This window comes from Hibiscus syriacus, unplaced genomic scaffold, assembly GCF_006381635.1.
Source record: "Hibiscus syriacus cultivar Baekdansim isolate YM2019G1 unplaced genomic scaffold, ASM638163v2 tig00116961_pilon, whole genome shotgun sequence".
NCBI lineage: Eukaryota > Viridiplantae > Streptophyta > Magnoliopsida > Malvales > Malvaceae > Hibiscus > Hibiscus syriacus.
Genome location: NW_024063487.1, coordinates 1,426,996 through 1,447,473, shown reverse-complemented (window position 1 = coordinate 1,447,473; position 20,478 = coordinate 1,426,996).

Here is a 20,478-nt window from a genome sequence, read left to right as displayed (position 1 = left end):
ACCTAATGTTCCAGAGTTTGTAAAAAATAACCCTTTTCTTCTGTTTAATTTCTTTGTGGGTGGACAATTACATAAATTTCAATTTCAATTTTTATGTGAATGCGAATGTTAATTTCAAATTTAATTTTATTTTTAATTTCCATTTGAATTTGTGCTCCACTATAAATAGGAGCTTTTGTTCTTTGTTCCCTTCAAATAACAACAGTTTTATGTCCTCTCATGCTAAAAGGTGACGACACCATTCATCTTATATCAAATAGTATGGAGCAATCAACCAACAACTCATTGGAAAATCTAGACCAATCATCCAACAAATCATCAAAAAAACTCGACCAATCAACTAACCAAAATTCATCGGTATATAAGCTCAAAGTTACATGATTATTTCTGATTTTCTATTACTAATTGTGTTTCATTATATCTTTTAGTTCAATTATTGTGATATATGCGGAGATGTTGGTGGGAAAAACTAGTTAATATATGTTGCGTTTATAACATCAAACGTCATTTGTAACTCTTTTCTTATAAACTTTCACAATTATCATGTTAGCCTTGATTAACCCTAACTTCCATTATTTCTTTCCTACATCAATCTCCAGGTATTACATGCCTATCATAATTTTGAGGAATAAGCTGAAAGATTGGATATGTGAATATTACCCTTCGGGTAGAATCCATTTCATCCATCATGAAGATAGGATAACCCTAAACTAAAATCATCTAAGAGACGCACACCTCATTGAGACAGATTATTTGGTTGCTTGCCTGACCAGTCTCAATCATGTGTGTGTCTCTTACACAACAAATTATGGAAATGTAATCTACAATGGTTATAAGAAAGCAAACAATAAATGTATATCAAACTGTTTAATATATAATTTCATGATTATGTTATTCATCATTCAACTTCTCGAAGCAAATGACATAACACACAAATCTCATTCACAACGATGGACCATCCTTTCGCTCTTAATAGTCAGTGGACTCATCAGATCTGATGCTGCAAGTTCCACTTTTATATTTCTAGATGCATCTTCTTATAACCTTGGATTTGAACTGCAACAACATGTATCCACTTTAACACATTCAACAAATAATTGAACATCACTTACCAAATTCTCTATGTATGTCTCAATCATTTTACGAATTGGTGCATTATTGTTCAGATACCCCATTATTGAATCTTCTTCAACCGAACCCCTGGGGAACCTATAGCATAGTGATGACAGTTTAATATTTCCCTATGCACCAACCTTGTTTGACACTTGATTAATCAAATTAAGCAGTTCAATGTATTCTTCAAACAAAATTTCGAAAGATTTCACCTCACAATACACAATCGTTGAAATTTTTACCATTGAGAACGTTTAATTTGACCTCACAAAACAATTTGATTTTAATGTTTCTTTCCACAATACAATATGTGACTTACACAGTAAATATTCCATTTCGATAGGGCACAATAAAGATTTCATTATAAAATGTGACTTCCATATATGACATTCCAAAAAAATTAGAATATATAGTAAGCAATAAGAAGAAGAAAAAAACAGTAGAGAAAGGGGACACAAGTTGATGATTACATGCACTATATAAACAATCTCGTCGAGCACTCCAAAATCCAAGGTTTAGGATAGTGCATAGTCGCATTGCAACATAATTAAATAACTCTATACACCATTTATTTCATCAAATTAGAAGAAAACATAACCTAAAATGAGAAGAAGTTGGGTTGGAGTTTGAGGACGATGAATCAACGACAAAGCAACGATGGAGGCGAGGGGTTGAACTAGGCCCATCCATCGGCAAGTTTAACATATGATACATCACAGGGCCCTAAAATCTGAAGGTCCTACACTTTAAAAAATATCTAGATTTTGTTCCTAAGGGAGTTCGAATGAAAGATACTTTTTAAATAAAATACATAATTCATCTTTAAATATTTTAGAGACCTCAATTTAAAATGTGGCACATACCTCTAAATCTACTGGGACGAACCTGGGTCGAACCATAGAAATGAAAGGGTTTGGGAGAAATGAAGGCGATGGACGGTTGAGTGTATGAGAAACATTGAAGGAGAAAGCCTTTAATGAAAGGTCTTTAGACTTTAATGATAATGAAAGAAGAAATAGACTCTCTGAATCGTTCTTTTGATTCAATCCGTATAGGGGGTGAGCTGCGAAACAACAGAGGAAACAAATAAATTTTAGTTTGACCACTAATTTTTTATAGAATACCAATGACCCCTAAAACTTAGAGGTTAAATTGATATTTATCTAAAATTTAACGTTAAAATGATATTTCATTTAAAAAACTAGGGACACCTTCTTTTGAATCTACAAGATTTGAATGAGGGTTGAGAGAGCTTGGTCTATGAGAAAAATCATTTTTTTTTAGTTTCAATTAATGATTCCCTTATAGATTACCCCAATTCTGATTGGGCACAGTAAATATTGCATTATAAAATTTGACTTTCTCAAGTTTTCTTTCTTTCTCGTCACTCAAGTCAGTTTTGGACTATATTTTATGACTCTTTCCATGCTTTTTTGAAAATATAATTTTTTTTTAAATATATCTTTTTGAAAATTTAAATTTTTTAAAATATATCGATATGTGTTTACAAGTATTGATACTTCTTTACAGTCCTTTACAGTCTCAAAAGCTAACTAGTCCAACCTACCTCAAATGTTAAGTTTTAATTGGTTTGTTTAACTTCCAAGTTCAACTTGATATATTCTTATGTATCGATACTTTTATATATGTATCGATACCTATCGATAACATTCAAATGTTTTCCGGTCCAACCTACCTCAAATGTTAAGTTTCAATCAGTTATTAAGTTCCAACCTATTGTCTTCTTATGTATCAATACTTGTATAAATGTATCGATACCTACCGATAACAAGAGTTAGGTATTTCATTCTTTATCTAAGACTAAATATTTACATGTGTTTAAAATGTATTTGGTTTTCTTATAACAGATGTGGAGAATGCGATGGACAATGAAGTGCATGATCAAGTGGTGAATGAAGATCCAAAATAAATATATTCTGACAAAGTATCGATACTCAAAGATTATCCTAACAAAGTATCGATACCTATAATGTATGTATCAATACCTACACTTTCGATTTTTTTCTTCTTATTTTAACCGGTTTAGTTAACATTCTTGTGTGACGTTATAGGTTGTGCCTTGTTATTTTTAATCGGTTACATTATAAGTAAGAGTAACGTATTTGATTGCGCCTTTTTTTTCTTTCTATCATTTATCTCATAAGTAAGAGTAACATTAACTGTTGCGCCTTAATATTTTTAATCGATTACCTTATAATTATGAGTAACTAATGATTGCGCCTTTTTTTTTCTTATAATTATTGCGCCTTGTTTTGTTTTTTATTGGTTACCTTAAGTGTGAGTCACTAATGTTACCGGTGTTTGGTAAGTAGGAGTTGAACCATTATAAGTCATTTAATGATTCCCCTACAGGTTGCCTAAACCAAGCTCTCTCAACCCTCCTTCAAAGCGTGTAGATTCAGTTTAACCTCTAAATTTTAGAGTTCAATTGGTATTCTATTAAAAATTTAAGAGTCAAACTAAAAATTTATTTGTTTTCTTTGTTGCTTCGCAACTCACCCACCTATACGGATTGAATCAGAAGAAAGAGTCAAAGAGTTTATTTCTTCTTCATCATCATTAAAGTCTAAAGACTTTTCATTAAAGGCTTCTCATACACTCAACTGTCCATCGCCTCCATTTCTTCCACACCCTTTCATTTCTATGGTTCGACCCCTCGCCTCAATCGTTGCTCTATCATTGATTCTTGTCCTCGGACTCCAGCCCCAACGTCTTCTCATTTTAGGTTATGTTTTCTTGTAATTTGATTAAATAAAGGGTTTATAAAGTTATTTAATCATGGTGCAATGCGGGTGTGCACTACCCCAAACCCTGGCCTATTGGGTGCTCGATGGGATTGTTTATATAGTGCAGGTAATCATCAACTTGTGTCCCCTTTCTCTACTATTGCTTTTTTTTTTGCTTGTTGCTTATTATGCATTTTAAATATTTTAGAATATCATATATGAAAAAATATTTTTTAGTTTTGTATCTTTATGTTCCTTTGTGTTATGTTTGCCCATTTTGGATGTTGGGTGCAACAAATGTTGATGCTTTTATATCTGCAGCCCTTTTTCAGTTGTTTGAATTCGAGATTTGCTTGAGTTACCAAAGTCCATGGTTGTTGAAAATAATTCACTTGGAATTGATAAATCTTTTAAGATTGAAGGAGTAAAACAGAAGTTGCATGAACTTTGCACCAAGAAAAAATGGTCCAAGCCTATTATGTACAATACAGGGCGTTGAAAGACATAAGATGAGTAAGTGGGTTGTGACAACCAATGTGCTTCAGTCCCTGTCAAGTGAATTTCTTCCATCGCGAGGTAGTTACCAAATATGTTACGGGAAGTAGCGCTGGATTGCTGATCCATACTAAGATTAAACAAAAGAAAATCATTGAAGAATTCTGTAAAAGGATGGTATGTGTTTCTATGTCGTTTGTAGTAAAATATGATGATTTTGTTACTAACAACATTTGAATGATGATGTTCCATTTTTGCAGGTTAACGTAATCGTTTTAACTTTGATTCTTAAATATGGCTTGGATGTCCAATCCTGCAACTTAATAATAAGATTTGTCATCCACTTGAAAGTTTGTCAATTTTTTTTAATTTGAAAAAAAATTGGTAAAGTTTTCAAGTGGACGATCAAATATTATTATTAAGTTTAGGTTTGGACATCCAAGCCTTCTTTGAGAATCAAAGTTGCAACGATTACATTAACCTGGAAAAATGGAATGTTATCATTCAAATTTTGTTGGTAACAAAATCATCTTTTCCTACTATACATGACATAGAAACATACCACCCATTTATGGAATTCTTCAATGATTTTATTTTGTTTATTACTTGTTTGGCTTAGCAAAACATAGTTATTTCCTGCAACATATTTGGCAACTACTGAACAATGGAAGAAATTCACTAAACAGGGACTGAAGCACAATGGTTGTCACAACCCGCTCTACAAAAATTACACACCTTATGTCTTTCAAAGCCCTACTTTGTACAGAATATAACAAGAAGATATAATGCAAAACAAGAGAAAGATGAGTAAGATGTGTCGTGTTAACTGTTGATGTATTGAGTCTAATATTGGATAATCAGTTTTTACTTTGTGTGTGCGTGTAGTTTTGATAATTAGTAACTAATGTCTACGCTTTTATTAGTCTATTTACTTAAGTGAGTAGGCAACTATCATTTTAGAGTTTTGTAATCCTTTTAAATGGGTTGTAATAAAGCAGGCAGAATATATTTATTTGGATCTTCATTCACCACTTGATTTTGCACTTCATTGTCCACCGCTTTCTCCACCTCTGTTATAAGAAAACCAAATACATTTTAAAACATGTAAATATTTATAACATAAATAATGAAATATCTAACTCTTGTTATTAGTAGGTATCGATACATATATACATGTATTGATGCATAAGAAGACAATAGATTGGAACTTAAAAAAACCGGTTGAAACTTAACATTTGAGGTAGGGTTGGAACTTAAACAAACTGGTTGAAACTTAACATTTGAGGTAGGTTAGACCGGATAACATTTGAATGTTATCTGTAAGTGTCGATACATATATACCAATATCGATACATAAGAATGCAACAAGTTGGAACTGAAACAAATCGAATGAAAATTAACGTTTGAGGTAGGTTAACCATATAACTTTTGAGACTATAAAGAAGTATCCGTACTTGTAAACACGCATTGATATATTTTTAAAAAGTTATATTTTCAAAAAAGTTATATTTCAAAAAAGAACAAAAAGCTTAACAATTCATAACAAATGAGGGGAGTATACTCCTATTTATGGAAGAACTCCCCCACATCAACCTGGTTCATCTCCTACTTACCAACCACCGTTAACATTAATGACTTATAAGGTAACAGATAAAAACAAAACAAGGGGCAACCGGTTATGTTACTCATACTTACTAGGTAACCGGTTAAAAATAACAAGGTGCAACTGATAACGTTACTTTTATTTTTGAGATAAATGATGGAAAGAAAAACAAGAGGCAACCGAATACATTACTCCTACTTATAAGGTAACCGATTAAATATAACAAGGCTCAACCTATAATCTCACACAAGAATGTTAACTAAACTAGTTAAAATAAGAAGAAAAAAAGATCGAAAGTGTAGGTATTGATCCATACAATATGGATATCGATAATTTTCAGGACAATCTTTGGACATAACATACTGTAAAAAAAGTAGAAAAACTCTTAAGAGTAAGTATCTGTTGAGTTAATCGATCGACGGAATCGGCCAAGAGGGGGGGTGAATTGGCAATTAAAAATTTCGTGGAAGCTTTTGCAGAAAATTGAAAGTAATTGCACATCGATTTACAGTGGTTCGACTTTCTCAAACAAAGTCTACGTCCACTACCTTAGCTATCCACACTAAGGATTTTCCAACAAATTCACTAATTTGTTCTTTCTTTTGAGGCCAAAGAGATAACCTTACAAAATCCCTCAAGAGTATACCCCAACTCTTGAGAACACTCTTTTTCCCAAAGAGAATATTACAAATTTGCAAACTTACAAGAAAAACCTCACAAGGTAAGATGTTTGCACAATTCTAGAACAAGAAAAGAACACTCAAAGATAATTAAAAATGAGCACAAATGGTGTTCTTGAAAGCAAAATGAATATTGAAAGGAAAATTGGCTTGATTTGCACAAACTTGGTGTTTGATGCTTTCTCTCTTGTTTCTCTATATTTTCTTGTTGATCAAGGGCTTCAGAACTTGTTTTAATACACCTTGAATCACTTCTGAACGTTGGGGATGATTAGTGAAGATCATATAGCCGTTTAAGTGTGAAAGCAATTAATTTTTCTAGGTGGAGCGTCTTATGCATCGATGCATGATCAAGTATGCATCGGTGCATTCGTGTAAAATTCAAATATTTTGACCGTTGGGACACTTAGTGCATCGGTGCACTAAGGATGCATCGATGCATAAAATGCATTCGATGTTTGAAAAATAGCCTGGTGCATCGATGCATTGCTTGTGCATCGATGCATCAAATGCATTCGATGTTTGAAAATATTCCGAGTGCATCGATGCATGGAGAGTGCATCGGTGCATGAAATGCATTCGATGTTCAATTAAATCATAGGTGCATCGATGCATGGTTTGATGCATCGGTGCATCACCTTGAATAATTGTTTTAAGGCTTGATTTTGGTTCAAAATACTTTGTGAAAATTGTTTCAAAAATAGTTTAAGTACAAATCACAATTTTACACATTTAGTAAGGACTAAAATTGATCTTGAAAAACTTGGAGTAATAATTTGATATTCGATTAATTAAATCGAATATAAATTGTAAAATCATTTGTAAAATCTTAAAATTCATTTAACTTAATTTGTTATATCGAAATATCAAAAATGTTTTCAACAATCTCCCCCTTTTTGATATAAAAAAACACTTGAGTAATTTTAAGATTTGTTTAATAATTTATTTTTGAAATCGATTTTGAAAAGTTTACTCCCCCTTACTATAGCACATCTTAAATCTTCTCCCCCTTTTTGTTAAATCAAAAAGACTCTATAAAACGTTTTAAACAAGAATTCAGAAAAAACATTAGCCAATTGATTTAATAATTGGTCATATAAAACAATTAGAACCTGCTAAGATCACAATCAAAAGAGAGATTATCCATTAGTTTTCATAAACAATATTCATAATAAAATGTGAAATGGCATAATTTGGTCATAAATTTCTAATGATGCAAAATTAATAAACAGAAAGCGTTAAAAAGTCAAACCAAATATATATAATAAGTTCAAGCATCCTCAAACAAACATCCAACAACTAATCAAGTTCAAAGTACCAAACAAAGTACAAAAATAAAAATCAATCCAAGTTTTAAAAACAAGAAAACATGACAAGCAAGTCTACTCCATCAGAGGATCGGGAGGAGGAGGATAATGAGCTCGAACTTCAAGAGTCAGAGCATCCATACGATCACGCATCTCCCTCTGAAACTCAGAAATCGTAGACTCAATGGAGGTAAAACGTATATCAAACGACTCTAGAAAAGATCGGAAATAAGGTGGCGTTTGATCATCTTGCCGAGCTGGTACTTCCTCGTCAATATCTCTCATAGGCCTTTGAAGCTCTGGATCATCATCAGCGTCAGGAGCTGGAGGAGGAGGAGGAGCACGAGAAGAACTAGGAGCAGCTCGTGAAGAACTAGCTCCCGGGGTTTGCTTACCGGGTCGAAAAGACCATAGTCCGGTATTCTCATCCAATTTCCAATCCGATTTCTTTAAGGATGTGATATTGATTGGGTTTTGGAGCGGGATAGGATTGTCAAGGGAGACATCTAGGCCGAATTTGATAAACAAATTGCTTAGTAGACAACCATAAGGTAGGGTTTCTATATGCTTTGAGGGAATGATGTTTATGATATCGAAAAGCGCGCTAAAGACAATATGTGGAAAATTGATTTTCTTTTTGTTCTTTATACAGTGCATCCACCATAAGTCTGTAGTACGTAGTGTGGAGTACCGACCTGCGGATGGTCTAAACCACCAAGAGATCATTAAGTGAAGAAATCGATCGTGGTTAGACCTAAAGGTACTGACACTAGCATTAGGGAGATATGGATATTCCACATCTTCTTTCTCATTAAATAAACCCTCGTCATCTAAACCAAAATGAGACGCGATAGATTCAGAAGTAATAGTGATATATTGTCCTAAAAGATAGGATCTAATCGCTATAGTACCGCACTGAGTTGTGTTCTGAATACAAACCGTATTGGAATAAAAGATGCGGACAAGTTGGTGAAAGACGATGGGTTGAAGAGAAAAGAGTTTATCAAACTTCCATCGGCGAAGAATTGAGAGGTATTCAAATTCAAGTTTTATCATAGCTTGTAGAGAAGGAATACGCTATTCCCTAATACGATAGGATTGGAAGGAGTTCATGTACCTAGAGTACAATTCATCCCTACGGTTTTCAGGCATATTAAAACAAGTACTAATAAGGGATGAAGGAATATTGGATGGATTTTGAGGTCTAGGAGCGGGAGGACGGTTTTGGTGAGACCGACTCGAGGATGACCTAGGGCGTTTGGGATTAGACATGGTTAGGGAAATCGGAAAAGAAATATCACCTGCAATTTAAAAACACGTGTATGCACAAAAATCAATCCCAAAACTCAAATGAGTCCTCAATAATTCAAGGTTCTCTAACATAATCCTAATGGGCAAAGTTTTGAAAACTATTTTAAAATAATATCATAATATGTATAGTTTTCATGAAAACAACACAATTAAATCAAAACTATCACTTAATTTTATTTTTTATTTTTTTTTAAAAATTTGAAATTTTAATTTTGAAAAATTATGTGTTTTTGATGAAATTCGTTGTAGAAACTAGTTTAGAATCATCATATAACCAATGCCCGGTAATTATTTCAAACTAGAACTAATCTAAACGAGTCCTAAGTTCAAAAATTAATAAAATAGAGTTTTTGAAAAATTACCTTGAAAAATTCGGATTGAGGGGAATGTAGAGATGTTTTGAGCGATTTAATGATTGTAGCAGGTTTGTAGGATAAAAATCTTGAAGAATCCGATGATTTCCCGAAGATTTTGAGCAAAAATAGAGATTTGAGGGAGAGGGGGACGAACGGCCGTGTGTTTAGTGTTTTAGGTTTTGAGAAAAATGAAGAAGATGAAGCATTTTAACCTAAAACCCGACAGATGCATCGGTGCATGGTCTTATGCATCGATGCATATTCAATGCATGCATCGGTGCATCATGCGGATGCATCGATGCACATTCAAAGGGATGTAACGATGCATTGTTAAGGGCATCGGTGCATTAAGCACAAAAATGTCAAAAGAAAAATCTGTTTCAAACGCTTAAAAATGCTAAATTAATAGGCTCTAGTGGTGTTGGCAACTCATATATCAAAAATTAATTATGTTCAATCAATTAAATTAATCTTTAAACATTATTTGAACATAAAATTAATTTTCACTAAGAATCATAAACTCCCCCTAATAATAGCAAGAATGAAATCAAAAATTATTATTATAAGCATTTTTCAGTATTTATTAAAAGTGCTAAATTATTTTAAACACCAAGTGAAGATAGGTCAGTTAAACCTAATTCTCTTCTAAGTGTCCAAAACCTTTCCTTGTCTAAGGGTTTTGTAAAGATATCCGCTAATTGATGCAAAATATCAACATATTCTAGAACTACATCTTCCTTAGTGACATGGTCCCTAATGAAGTGATGTCTTATTTCAATGTGCTTAGTTCTAGAGTGTTGGATGGGATTTTTAGTGAGACAAATAGCACTAGTATTGTCACACTTGATAGGAATGGTACCTACTTCAATTCCATAATCAAAAAGTTGTTGTTTCATCCATAAAACTTGTGCACAACAACTACCGGCTGAAATGTATTCTGCTTCAGTGGTAGATAATGCAACACAATTTTGCTTCTTTGAAAACCAAGAAATCAGCATATTTCCAAGGAATTGACAAGTACCGGAGGTGCTTTTCCTATCTAATTTACATCCTCCATAATCCGCATCAGAAAAGGCAAGCAAGCTAAAGCTAGAGTCTCTAGGATACCAAAGTCCTAAACTAGGAGTGTCCTTAAGGTATCTAAAGATTCTCTTAACAGCTAGTAAATGTGATTCCTTAGGACATGATTGAAATCTAGCACATAAGCAAACACTAAACATAATGTCCGGTCTACTTGCAGTTAGATAAAGCAAAGAGCCAATCATTGACCTATATAATTTAACATCTACACATTTACCTCCTTCATCTAAGTCAAGCTTTGTTGAAGAGCTCATTGGAGTGTTATGAGGTTTCCCATTTTCCAGTCCAAACTTCTTGAGCATATCTTTGACGTACTTAGCTTGATTAATGAAGATGCCATCTTTTCTTTGCTTGATTTGGAGTCCCAAAAAAAATGAGAGCTCCCTCATCATGCTCATCTCAAACTCATTTTGCATTAGCTTAGAAAATTCTTGGCAAAGAACATCATTAGTAGAACCAAATATTATATCATCAACATAAATTTGAACTACTAATAAATCTTTACCTTTATGCTTTAAAAACAATGTAGTGTCAACCTTTCCTTTTGAAAAACCTTTTTCAATTAAAAAATTTGACAATCTTTCATACCAAGCTCTAGGAGATTGTTTTAAACCATAAAGAGCTTTTGTCAATTTAAGAACATGATCTGGAAATTTTGAATCTTCAAAACCTGGAGGTTGTTCCACATACACTTCTTCTTTTATAAAACCATTTAAAATGCACTTTTAACATCCATTTGATATAATTTAAATTCATGAAAACATGCAAATGCTAATAACATTCTAATTGCTTCCATCCTAGCTACGGGAGCGTATGTTTCATCATAGTCTATGCCCTCTTCTTGAGTATACCCTTGAGCAACAAGTCTAGCCTTGTTTCTCACTATATTACCACTCTCATCAAGCTTATTCCTAAATACCCATCTAGTACCTACAGTAGATTTATTACTAGGCCTTTCAACTAATGTCCATACTTTACTTCTCTCAAATTGATTTAACTCTTCTTGCATAGCCATAATCCAATGTTCATCATTTAATGCTTCTTTAATATTCTTAGGCTCTATGCATGAGATAAATGCAACATAATTACAAATATTTCTAAGAGAAGATAGAGTTGTTACCCCTTTTGATGGATCACCTATAATTTCACCATCCTTGACATAGTTGTACTCTCTTGGATAAGATACTTCCCTTTCTTCAATGGTTGGATTCTCAAGAGGATCATGAGTTTCCTCATTTTTCATTTCTTTCTTTGATGATGGTTCTCCAAATTCATGTCTAACGTCATTTGTATTTATAACACCTACATCATCATTCACACAAGAATCCTTCCTCGGAAGGGGATTATCATTGAAAACAACATGTATAGACTCTTCTACAACTAAAGTTCTTTTATTAAATACACGATAGGCTTTAGAATTTAAGGAATAACCCAGAAAAATTCCTTCATCACTTTTAGCATCAAATTTGCCAAGGTTTTCTTTACCGTTGTTTAAAACAAAACATTTACATCCAAAAGGATGAAAATAACTAATGTTAGGCTTTTTATTTTTGAAAATTTCATATGGAGTTTTCTTTAAAATTGGCCTAATCATTACTCGATTTACAACATAACAAGCGGTATTTTTGGCTTCCGCCCAAAAATATTTTGGCAAATTATTTTCACAAAGCATGGTTCTAGCCATTTCTTCTAAAGTTCGATTTTTCCTCTCAACAACTCCATTTTGTTGAGGGGTTCTAGGTGCTGAAAAATTATGACTAATACCATTAGAATTACAAAATTCAATAAATCCAAGATTTTCAAATTCCGTGCCATGATCACTCCTAACACTAGTTATAGAGTAACCCTTTTCATTTTGGATTATTTTTGAAAATGTTATGAACTGTTCTAATGCTTCATCTTTAGTACTTAAAAATAGAACCCAAGTATATCTAGAATAGTCATCTACCAAGACAAATGCATATTGTTTTCCACCCAAGCTAGTAGTCCTAGTTGGCCTAAAAAGATCTACATGGATCAATTGTAATACTCTACTAGTTGATACGTCATTAATGGATTTAAAAGAAACACGCTTTTGTTTTCCTTTAGCACAAGCATCACAGATTTTATCATTATCAAATTTAAGCTTAGACAACCCTCGAACTAAATCACCTTGAATTAGCCGTTGCAAAACACTCATACTAGCATGTCCTAGTCTCCTATGCCATAAACAACTATCATGTTCATCTTTAGCAACTAGGCATAAATTAGTCATATCAAAAGAATCTAAATGCACCATGTAAATGTTCCCTATTCTATGACTAACAAGCATAATCCTATTAGATGCAATGTCAATGACTTTACAACCATTAATTTCAAATAAGACATTGAATCCTTTATCGCATAATTGACTAATACTCAATAGATTATGCTTTAATCCATTCACATATAAAACATTCTTAATTTGTATGGAAGAGGTATTACCTATTGTACCAATACCTTCAATGTGACCTTTTGAATTGTCTCCAAAAGTCACTTCTCCTCCATTTTTGGCGTTAAGCTCAATGAACCGACTTTTGTCTCCGGTAATATGTCTTGAGCATCCACTATCAAGGTACCATGAATTTAAATTTGTTTCCCGTGCCTTGTAGCAATGCTCCTTTCCCTACAAACATAGATTAACTTTTGATTTTTGGTACCCAAATTCTTTTGGGTCCATATTCATTAGTTTCCAAAATCCTAGTCCCCTTAGGTATCCATTTGTGTAGGATATTTTTATCTTTAGTAGTAATGAGTTCTTTAGGAACCCACATACTTCTAACAATTTTTCCATTAGAGGTTCTTTGGGGACCTCTATGATTGTAGTTTCTAAAACTTTTTCTAACAAAGTTGGATTTTGAATTTCCACCTTTTTCAAAATGTTTTGTTCCAACTTTATCAAAAGAAGTTTTAAGATCATCAATTTTCTTTTGATGATCATCATTGATCTTTGAAAGTAAATTTTGCAAATCTAAATTTTTCTTTTCAAACTCTTCTAGTTTGATTTGCAAGTCTTTGATTTTACTTTCAAGATCGTTGTTGGTTTTGGATATGAGTTTGTTTTCATTTTTCAATTTTGAAACATCATTTTTATATTTTAAAAATAATTTCTCATAATCCGAAGCCAACCCATTATATTCCTCTAATAACTCATCATAAGATAAATCATCAAAATCGGATGAGTTAGAGGTTACCTTAGAATCTTCCCCGAATGCCATCAAGCACAAGTTTGCTACTTCTTGTTCCTCTTCATCGGAACTTTCTTCATCGCTCCATGTAGCCACATGAGGCTTGTGCTTATTCTTTGATTGAACCTTTTTCTTTAATTGTGGGCAATCATATTTTACATGCCCCGGCTTTTTGCATTCATAGCAAATGATTGGGTCCTTCTCTTTTGGTTCATTTTTGAGGCCTTCGTTTCGTTTGAATTTTCTTCCTCGGTAAGGTCTCATCATTTTTCTGAACCGTTTGGCAAACAATGCCATTTCCTCGTCATCATCATAATTATTAGAATCACTCTCATATTTTGTGGATTTGAGAGCAACTCCAATGTTTTTCTTCTTCTCCTTCTCCTTTGGTGTCTCTTCAACTTTATCAAGGTCCACCTCATCTTCAAGCATCATCTCATGAGTGAGGAGTGAACCGATAAGTTCTTCAAGAGTTAAGGATGATAGGTCCTTAGACTCAATGATTGTCGTCTTCTTTGATTGCCATGATTTTGGGAGGGAGTAGACTAACTTCCTCACAAGCTTTTCATTTGAGATGATCTCTCCATATGATTTGAGACCATTGACAATCGTTGAAAATCTATCCGTCATAGCTTTGATGTCTTCATTTGGTTTCATCCAGAAATTTTCATAGCTATGCGTTAGAATACTAATTTTTGATTTCTTTACCACATCGGTACCTTCATGTGTGACTTGAAGCTTGTCCGGTATTTCTTTGGCGATTGTACATGATGAAACTCTTCCGTATTCATCTGGTCCAAGAGCACAAAAAATAATATGGATGGCTTTGGAATTGAGCTGGAACATTCTTGTATCTCCTTCACTCCACAACCTCGGATGAGTGAGAGGCTTGATGTATCCTTCTTCTACAGCATTCCATGCTCCCATGTCACTTGCTTGAATGAAGTACATCATTCTATTCTTTCAATAGGCATAATTAGCCCCATTGAAGAAAGGAGGCTTGTTGACGGGCATCGAATCGAGACCGAAGTCGTAATTTGAAGTGGAGGCCATTGATGACTTTGTAATCGATGTAACTCTTCCCGAATCGACTCAAGAGGTGATTAAACCTTCAAATGAGTGAGGCTCTGATACCAATTGTTGAGTTAATCAATCGACAGAATCGGCCAAGAGGGGGGGTGAATTGGCAATTAAAAATTTCGTGGAAGCTTTTGCAGAAAATTGAAAGTAATTGCACAGCGATTTACAGTGGTTCGACTTTCTCAAACAAAGTCTACGTCCACTACCTTAGCTATCCACACTAAGGATTTTCCAACAAATTCACTAATTTGTTATTTCTTTTAAGGCCAAAGAGATAACCTTACAAAATCCCTCAAGAGTATACCCCAACTCTTGAGAACACTCTTTTTCCCAAAGAGAATATTACAAATTTGCAAACTTACAAGAAAAACCTCACAAGGTAAGATGTTTGCACAATTCTAGAACAAGAAAAGAACACTCAAAGATAATTACAAATGAGCACAAATGGTGTTCTTGAAAGCAAAATGAATATTGAAAGGAAAATTGGCTTGATTTGCACAAACTTGGTGTTTGATGCTTTCTCTCTTGTTTCTCTATATTTTCTTGTTGATCAAGGGCTTCAGAACTTGTTTAAATACACCTTGAATCACTTCTGAACGTAGGAGATGATTAGTGAAGATCATATAGCCGTTTAAGTGTGAAAGCAATTAATTTTTCTAGGTGGAGCATCTCATGCATCGATGCATGATCAAGTATGCATCGGTGCATTCGTGTAAAATTCAAATATTTTGACCGTTGGGACACTTAGTGCATCGGTGCACTAAGGATGCATCGATGCATAAAATGCATTCGATGTTTGAAAAATAGCCTGGTGCATCGATGCATTGCTTGTGCATCGATGCATTGCTTGTGCATCGATGCATCAAATGCATTCGATGTTTGAAAATATTCCGAGTGAATCGATGCATGGAGAGTGCATCGGTGCATGAAATGCATTCGATGTTCAATTAAATCATAGGTGCATCGATGCATGGTTTGATGCATCGGTACATCACCTTGAATAATTATTTTAAGGCTTGATTTTGGTTCAAAATACTTTGTGAAAATTGTTTCAAAAATAGTTTAAGTACAAATCACAATTTTACACATTTAGTAAGGATTAAAATTGATCTTGAAAAACTTGGAGTAATAATTTGATATTCGATTAATTAAATCGAATATAAATTGTAAAATCATTTGTAAAATCTTAAAATTCATTTAACTTAATTTGTTATATCGAAATATCAAAAATGTTTTCAACAGTATCGATATGTCAACTATGCAATTTATGTTAAATTAGTAATATCGATACTTAATGTAGGTATATTGATACTATGTCATGAAAACTTTGTGACATAACAAACTGTTGTAAACATATCGATACTTTCATAACCAATATCGTTATTTCAACCTTTCTCAAATTTAAAATACAGATACTTAGAGTATACATATCGATATTCTAATAAAATGTATCGATACTCTATTTCGAAATTGTTAAATATGGAAATATATGCATACTGATATTGTTCAAGTAACATGTATTAATAGCCTAGAAGCAGAGAAAGAGTCACATACAATACAATTCAAAGATGACATGAGTGATGGGAAAGAAAGAAAACTCTAGAAAATCACATTTTATAATGGAATCTTTACTGTACCTCATCAGAATTGGGGAAACTTATAAAGGAATCATTAAATTTAACTAAAAAAATTGGCTTTTTTTTCCTATGCCAAGCTCTCTCAACCCCCATTCAGAGCCTGTAGATTCAAAATAATGTGTCTCTAATTTTTTTAAAAAATATCATTTTAACCATTAAATTTTAGATAAATAGTAATTTAACCTCTAAAATTTAGGGGTCAATTAGTATTCTATCAAAAATTTAAGAGTCAAACAAAAAACATATTTATTTCCGCTGTTGTTTCACAGCTCACCCACCTATAAAGAAGTATCGAACTTGTAAACATGTTCGATATATTTTCAAAATAATTATATTTTCAAAAAAGTTATATTTCAAAAAGAACAAAAAGCTTAACAATTCATAACAAATGAGGAGAGGAAGCTTCTATTTATAGATGAACTCTCTCACATCAACATGGTTCTACTCCCACTTGCCAACCACTGGTAACATTAATGACTCATACTTATAAGGTAACTGATTAAAAAAAACAAGGTGCAACTAGTTAAGTTACTCATACTTATAAGGTAACTGGTTAAAAATAACAAGGTGCATCCATTAACGTTACTCTTACGTATGAGGTAAACAATAGAAAGAAAAATAAGGTGCAATCGAATACGTTAATCCTACTTATAAGGGAACGGGTTAAAAATAACAAGGCACAACCTATAACGTCACACAAGAATGTTAAATAAAACAGTTAAAATAAGAAAACATATCAAAAGTGTAGGCATCGATACATACAGTATGGGTATCGATACTTTGTCAGGGCAATCTTTGAGTATCGATACTTTGTCAAAATATAATTATTTGGGTCTTCATTCACCACTTGATTTTGCATTTTATTGTCCATTGCATTCTCCACCTCTGTTATAAGAAAGCCAAATACATTTTAAAACATTTAATATTTAGAACATAAAGAATAAAATATCTAACTCTTGTTATCGGTAGGTATCGATACATATATACAAATACCAATACATAAGAAGAAAACAGTTTGGAACTTAAACAAACAGGTTGAAACTTAACATTTGAGGTAGATTGGACTGGATAACATTTGAATTTATCGATAGGTACAAATACATATATAAAAGTGTCGATACATAAGAATGCAACAGGTTGGACTTGAAACTTAAATAAACCGATTAAAACTTAACATTTGGGGTAGGTTGGATCGGATACCTTTTCAGAATGTAAAGAAGTATGGTACTTATAAACACTTATCAATATATTATCAAAATTTTATATTTTTAAAATGTTATATTTTCAAAAAGTTATATTTTCAAAAAATTTATATTTAGAGTAGATATATTGATATTTTCAATAGTTTATATTTCCAAAAAAATAGGAAAAGAGTCACATACAGTACATTTCAAAGTTGATTTGAGTGACGGGAAAGAAAGAATCTTTACTATGCCCCATCAGAATTGGGCCAACCTGAAAGGGAATCATTAAATGAAACTAAAAAAATGGCTTTGTTTCCTATACGAAACTATCTACCCTCCTTCAAAGCTTGTAGATTTAAAAGAAGGAGACCCTGATTGTTAAATAAAATATCATTTTAACCGTTAAATTTTAGAAAAATATCAATTTAACCTCTAATCCATACATCAACATGAAGTGGAAGCATCAACTTTTGTTGCACCCAACAGCCAAAAAGGGCAAACATAACACAGAGAAATATAAAGATACATAACTAAAAAAGATGTTTTCATATATGAAATTCCAAAAAAAAATAATTCGAATATATAATAAGCAACAAGCAAAAAAACAACAATAGAGAAAGGGGACACAAGTCGATGATAATCTTCAATATATAAACAATCTCGTCGAACACCCCAAAGTTCAAGGTTTAGGATAGTGCACAACCGCATTGCACCATGATTTAAAAAACTCTATAAACCCTTTATTTCATCAAATTAGAAGAAAACATAACCTAAAATAAGAAGTTGGTCTGAAGTCCGAGGACAACGAATCAACGACTGAGCAACGATGGAGGTGAGGGGTCGAACCATAGAAATGAAAGGGTTTGGGAGAAATTGAGGTGATGGACGGTTGAGCGTATGAGAAACCTTGAAGGAGAAAGCCTTTAATGGAAAGTCTTTAGACTTTAATGATGATGCATACAAAATAGACTCTCTGACTCGTTCTTCTAATTCAATCCGTAGGTAACCGTTAACGTTACTCTTACTTATGAGATAAACAATAGAAAGAAAAACAAGGCGCAAACGAATACGTTACTCCTACTTATATGGTAACTGGTTAAAATTAACAAGGTAAAACCTATAACATCACACAAGAATGTTAACTAAACCAGTTAAAATAAGAAAAAAAGATAAAAAATGTAGGTATCGATATATACAATATGGTTATCTATACTTTTTCAGGAAAATCTTTGCACATAGCATACTGTCGAAAAAGTATCTAAACTTTTAGAGTAAGTATTGATATGTCAACTATGCAATTTATGCTTCAAAATTAGTAATATTGATACTTAGAGTAGGTATATCGACACTATGTCAGGAAATTTTTTTGACATAACAAACTTTCAGGTATTGATACTTTCATAACCAGACTAATATAATGCTAAAAAATAGCGTGACCAGAAATTTAGTAAGAAACTTGATAAAGTCAGTTAAGCACGACAAATAATGTTGACTTAATCATAATGTTGTAGGTTGAAAACATGAAAAAAAAATTAAAAAAATTCGTAAACGGTAAACTTATGTTATCGGTAGGTATCGATACAGATATATACAAGTATCGGTACATAAAAAGATAACAGGTTGGAACTTAAACAAACTGGTTAAAACTTAACATTTGAGGTATGTTGGACCGGATAACATTTGAATGTTATCGGTAGGTATCAATACATAAGAATACATCAAGTTGGACTTGGAACTTAAACAAATCGGTTGAACCTTAACATTTGAGGTAGGTTGGACTGAATAACATTTGAATGTTATCGATAGGTATCAATACATATATGCAAGTATCGATGCATAAGAATACAATAGGTTGGACTTGGAATTTAAACAAATAAGTTGAAACTTAACATTTAAGGTAGATTGGACCAGATAATTTTTGAGACTGTAAATAAGTATTGGTACTTGTAAACATGTATCGATATATTTTTAAAATTTATATTTTCAAAAAAATTGTACTTAGAGTAGTTGTCTAAATATTTTCAAAAATTTATATTTTTGAAAAAGTAGGAAAAGAATCACACACAATACAATTCAAAGCAGACTTGAGTGTAGTAAAGAAAGAATACTCGAGAAAGTCACATTTTATAATGGAATCTTTATTGTGCCTCGTCAAAATTGGGGCAACCTGTTAGGGAATAATTAAATGACTCATACATATTCAACTCCTACTAACCAACCACCGTTAACATTAATGACTCATACTTATAAGATAACCAATAAAAACCAAAACATGTGCAAACGAATACATTACTCCTACTTATAAGGTAACTAATAAGGTAACTAGTTAAAAATAACAAGGCACAACCTATAACGTCACACAAAAATGTTAACTAAACCGATTAGAATAAAAAAATATCAAAAGTGTAGGAATCAATACATACAGTATGGGTATCAATACTTATTCAGGACAATCCTTGGGCTTAGCATACTATCAAAAAAGTATCAAAACTTTTAGAGTAAGTATCGATATGTTAACTATGCAATTTATGTTTCGAAATTAGTAATATTGATACTTAGAGTAGGTATATCGATACTATGTCACGAAAATTTCGTGACATAAACAAACTGTCGTAAACGTTTCAATACTTTCATAACTAGTATCGATATTTTAACCTTCCTCAAATTGAAAATACGGAT